Below are 5,841 nucleotides of genomic sequence, written 5' to 3'. Positions count from 1 at the left end.
TCCTTAGGAGAAAACTTGTTGTACCAAGGCAATTTATATGTAACTCAGTGACTGATTGCTGATCTGATCCAAGTTATGCCCCTGAGACTGATTGTCTTCCTTTAGTACTGGGCCATGGACTCTCACTTGTGTTTGCATAGTATGATGCCTTCCTCAGGGGTTAATGGCAATGCCTTTCTCAGAACGATATGGGTAGGTTCATGCCAGAGGTGTTCAGCTTGTGTTTGCTGCACTCCCCAGCCTATCAAGATTGTCCTGTCTTTTAGTTCAAATGGTGGTGCTTCATTGGTTCTTTACATTGTGGGTCCTGACATAGTGATGGAGGTGACTCACTTCCTTTAAAGTGCTTCCCCTGTGCTTTTTAAAATTTTCGTTGCTTGCCAACAAGTGGAAGAAAATCTGAGATTCAGGCTCAAAACCACTGAATTATTCCTATGAGAATTATTTAACTTGTATTTGGTCACTCAGAGCCTCCTATTGTCATTGTCCCATATTACTGTGGAATGTGAACACCCATCCTAGAGGTTATTCCCGAGTAAAGAAATTAAGTTGCCATCCTCTGAATGCTCAGCAATGATTTCCCCAGATCCACTTGCTGTTTACCCAAATTCATTTTCTGTTGAACTTGCCAGTAATAGGTATAAAATTCATGTTTTTCACTAGCCAGGCAGGAAAGCTGAGCTAGTCAAGTTATAAATACTTTATAGGTTGGTTTTCAGTCTAAAATGTTTTTATGTTCTTGCGTCTATTTCTGTACTTACAGGAGGAGATGAATTCTTTCGTATATTCCCGTAAATATTCCTCCCACAAAGACAATGTAGGTTTCTCATGTAAATAGTAAAGATAGGTTCCTATCAGAAGATTTCACCATGTGTTCATGCAACTCACCATGATAAACAAGATTTTCTTGTCTGTCATTTCATGTATAGATTGTTCAGTGATGCCTAACATTGCTAAAAGTATGTCATGGTCACAGAGTCGATTACCTTCCTCTCAAAGTGATTCATTTGTACTCTTAAATTTTCATAGCTTGTATACCTGCATTATGGAAATTATGGAGGTGGTGAAATTCATTGGTTGACACTGAGAATTACTCCTCTTGTATTTTACCCACTCAGAAATGGTTTTTCAGTCATCCAGTTGTGCAATAGGATGAGAACATGAATAAAATTGGTGCCACATGTCTTGGTGATAATAAGTGGCCAGGTTTAGCATGTCAGTCATTGATTTACAAGATGTTTTTTTCTGTGCTTATGCCTATGTAGGCCAATGTAGGAAATCTCTAGCAAATGATGTAGTCTGTGAACGAAGCTCTCACTAATGACACAGCCTTGAAGACAATGATGACTCCAGTCTTGCAATGAAGGGTATTGGTTAACTCCATTATAACTTGCCCTGTGTTTACTTCACTAAGGGTGGCTTAGAGTCATTGTCTAGCATGTGCTATAGAATATGAACAGAGAACCAAGTGGATGTTCCTTTAATGAGGATAATGTAAAGCAATTTGTAGAGCACAGTTGATTTGTTTTCCACAAGACCATTTATTTTATTCACCAACTTCAGTGTCTGGGGGACTTTGCACCACATGTGTGGAAATACAGTTGCTTTCCAGGTCGAAATAATTGATGGTCTGCAGTCAATGTACTGCCTTCTCAGAGTTCTGTTTGTTTGTTTGTTTTTGTTTTTGGTGCCTGAAAGAATATTATACTTATGAACCTCGTAGTTGTCTCCTCAAAGAGCTTGGTGATTTCTCTTCTGTGACCCCATTGCCTGCTTCTTTGCTAGATGGCACTTATTTTGCCAGGATAGACTAGATTGGAAACACTTCCATCTGGATGCCTCCCCCTGTGTTCACTCCACTCAGAGCTATTTGCAATCATTGTGGAATATGTGATGCACAATGTAAGCTTACACCCAGCGGGATACTCCCTGTGTAAGGAAAATGAAGTTGCTGTTCTTTGTAGGCTTAGTGGTTTGCCCAGAACTGCCCCTCTTGAGTCGACCACCTTCGTTTTCTGCTGAGTTGGGCCATAATCGGCATTGAGTTCATGTACTTCACCAACCCTAGAAAAATTGGTTGGTATATCAGCTATCCGTATATGGCCTTCAGGGGTTCGATGCTGGCCCGAACAATTCATATACCCACGAGAGTGATTCTCTTCTAATACTGTGTAATGATCTCTCACGTATGTTCCCACGTGGTTCCTAACGTTACTGAAAGTATCTCAAGGTCATTAAGGTGAGTCTCCTCCTCTCAAACTGTTTCATGCGTGAAATCCCCATGATGGCAATTAACTTGTCATTCTTAGCATGTCTGTCATTGGTTTCTCCAGATTCATCTCTTCTGTATTCATTCCCCCCAAGGCCGATTGTGGTAACTGTGTGGCAAATGCTGTTGCCTGTGAACACACTTCCCACTGCATGCATTTGATGGCATTAATGTAGCCATTCTTAGATTTCTGAAAATTGCTTTGCCCCAAAACTACTCACGCTGAATTCACCCCATGCATACCTGGTTGTAGCTGTAATCCAGCATGTGATGTTGGCTATCCACACACACTCTTCAGGGAATTCCCTGTGTAATTATAATAAAGGTGCAAATCTGGGAATGCAGTGTACTGGCTTCCCCAGAATCATTCCAACTGCATTTACCACGTCCTGCTCCTGCTGAAATTGGCCATAATATCCTTTGAGTGATGAACATCACTAGTCCTGGCAAGAATGCATGGTCTATCAGGTATTGCTTATTTGGGCATTGTTGTCATACATAAAAAATATTATTTCTATGGGGAATTATCTTCTCCTAAAGTGCTTGAATCCTCTTGCAAGCCTCATTGAATGCCTTTTGCCCTCATGGCAATTACGTTTCCTGGTTTAGAATGCAGCTGTTCTGTTAACCCCCGATGTTTGTTTGTTTGTTTCTCACCTTGTTCTAGGCTGACTTTAGTCATTGTCCCATATGTCCTGTAAGAAAAAGATAATCAAAAAATGGGATGCCCTGTAGGTTAGCATTGTAAATACGCCAGCCTTTGAGTGCTGCGGTGTAATGGTTTAGCACAGACTCATCCACCTCTGCTCAGTACCTGCAGTTTCTGCTGAACTTTGCAATGAAAGTCACTTATTACAACTACTTTTTAGGTCAGGAATAATGGATTGTCTTTGAGTCATGAATTGGTGTCTTGGTGGTTTCTAATGTTCCTGAAAGAATGTTACAGGTTCATAAAATTCCTACTCCTCTCCTCATGGTACTTGACAACCTTTCCTCTAAGTCCCCATTGCATGCCATTTGCGTGTAAACCACCTTCAGCTTCTGGTGAACTTGACCACAGTTGTACCTAAATTCATGTATTTTACCAGGCCTTGATAGAAATGGTGATATACCAGGTCAGTGTATTGTTTCGTGTATTCTTCAGAAGCTCTAATGAATTTCAGGGTAATGATGCTTGATTCCCTCTGCTAAACCACTTGATGACCACTCCCATGGGGCTTTGCTATATGCCACCCTGCTTGATAGCAATGAAGGTAGGTTGGGTGTTTGCTATGGTTCCTTAAGCTGGTAGAGGGCTGCAGTGGCAGAGATGAGGTTCAGGAACCTGCTTTACGCATTTTAAAGTGCCTTTGAATTTAAAATGATTATTTCTTTCAGTTTTTATAAATTCCCTGGGTGTAAACGAGGCAGTAAGAAAATCAACAGCCAAATATTTAAGCAGAGTAGACCTAAGATTATTGCTGTGTTCTTTCTGCTGAGTTAATCTTCCCTTTTTAAAAGAAAAATTTTAGTTCATGTCTTCAGTGTTAATCCAGTTACATCATTTTTGGTATATACTTTATTATCATTCATAGAAGTGCATTGCTTCAGAATATGAAATGTTTCACCTCTTGCTTCTTTTTATAATTTTTCCTCTCAGCTCAAGTCGCACCTTCAGAGAGTACATCTCTGACCATAACTCTGGAGTATCACCCCAGGTGATCCCTGTCAGTCACCCATCTTTGAATTATTTATCAGCATCTAATTTTTTAATACATTTGGTTATTTGTTTTATTTTGGCCAACACACAGATTCCATGAGAGCTAGGAACCTGTTTTTGTGTTCTCTTGTCTTCTTTTATCACGTCATCTGGAAAAGTGCCTTGTATACTTATATATATATACATATAACTACACATTTCTGCTGAATGAATGCATGTGTAAATTAATTAATTGTCATGTCCAGATGGGTTTCTGAGGAATGTGCAGTTGAACCACAGAGAGTACACAGTAGAGTGTAAAGGAATCGTAAATAAAATAACTATCCACACATCTACTGACTGTAACCTTACAGAGAGAAACTCATATTAGCAGTTATTTAGCATGTTATATGAATGAGCCAAAGATGACCTCTGTATATTGGCCCTTAGGTTTTTTACTGTTTGACAGTAGGCTGAGACCCATTAGCTGAAAAGCCCACCAGCACTGAACTCAAAATTTTGCACGTTCAGTTGTTTTAAGCATAGCCCAAATAAGCAGATTTTTAGCCATTTATAACTTGCCTGCTTTGCATACCCTCTGAAACTGTGCCCAATATCTGCTGGCCATAGATAAGATAAACCCCAGGGTTATAAAGACTACGATCTGCCCTTTGAAGATCTGTGACCCAGAGACTCTGCCTTGTGACTGAGTGATACGTAAGACCCCTCTTTGAACTCCTTCTCCCTCAGGAGTTTTCTTGCCCATCTTCCAAAACATGTCCCCTGCACCATAGCCTCTGGACAATCTCATGCTGTGGGGGACTTCCCCCACACGCAAACCTGTCAAAGCGTCGTCCAAGTAAAGCTTGTGTGTGCCACCTTATTGTGGTCTTACCTTTTTCCTTGATCAGCCTCAAAATCCCTAGAACCACCTACACAGAGACAAGAATTAAGGGAGCTATAGCAACCATGGGATCTCTGATTTATGACTCTTTTTAGAACACATTGTCACATTTCATATATGCCAAGGAGTAATAGGGTTAGGATGAGGATATTTTGGCAAAATACTACTATTCTACAACAGTAACTATTTTGGCAGAAACCATATTGAGACCTGTTAGACTCAGCATATAGACAGGCAACAGAATGTCTTATCTATCAATGTTTCCCTTGCATCTTGTACTGCTTTTGGCACATAGTAGATACTCAAAACATATTGGTTGTTTAGTTGGTTGAATAAATGAATACTTGAAGAATTCAATGAATGTCTAAAGAGTATGATTTTTCATTTAATTAGAATGTATTAAAAATACCCAAATCTGAATCCATATTTACTTGTAATTCTTGTAATGCCCAGGGCTCATGATTTTAATTGTGATGTTCAATGGACAGTATGCATATATGTTTATATACACAATAAAGGAGCCTGGGTTGGGGAGACATTTTTTTCCCAATCACATATCCTAGAAAACTTCTGTTTGATTTTGTTAAATCTATTTTATTGCCTTGTTCCTCAATTTGATATATTGGAATGAATAAAAGTTAGCATGCAGAATATGTAAAAAAAAATCAAGTGCTGTTTATTATCTTTTTATCATTATGAGTTCCTTGGTTTCTAAATAGAGGAGTTTATTCAACTAATGAAAAGTGTCAACAATTTTTCCATCTCAATAATAGTGGCAAAAAATGATCTTCTGTTTTCTATATGCATGTAAATAAAAGAGAAGAGATTTTCAAAGAGGATTTCTTTGTCCAGGAAAGGTTTAAATGAAAAGAATATTTTCTCTCCCTCCCCCTCCCTCCCTCTCTCCCTCTCTCTCTCTCTCTCTTTCTCTCTCTCTCTGTCTCTCTCTCTCTGTCTCTCTCTCTCTCTTTTGTTGAGTTGTTTTAGTAT

The sequence above is a fragment of the Balaenoptera borealis genome (genome assembly GCF_965194805.1).
Source record: "Balaenoptera borealis genome assembly, chromosome: X".
In the NCBI taxonomy this organism is placed as follows: Eukaryota; Metazoa; Chordata; class Mammalia; order Artiodactyla; family Balaenopteridae; genus Balaenoptera; species Balaenoptera borealis.
Note: the sequence above shows the minus strand (reverse complement) of the source record.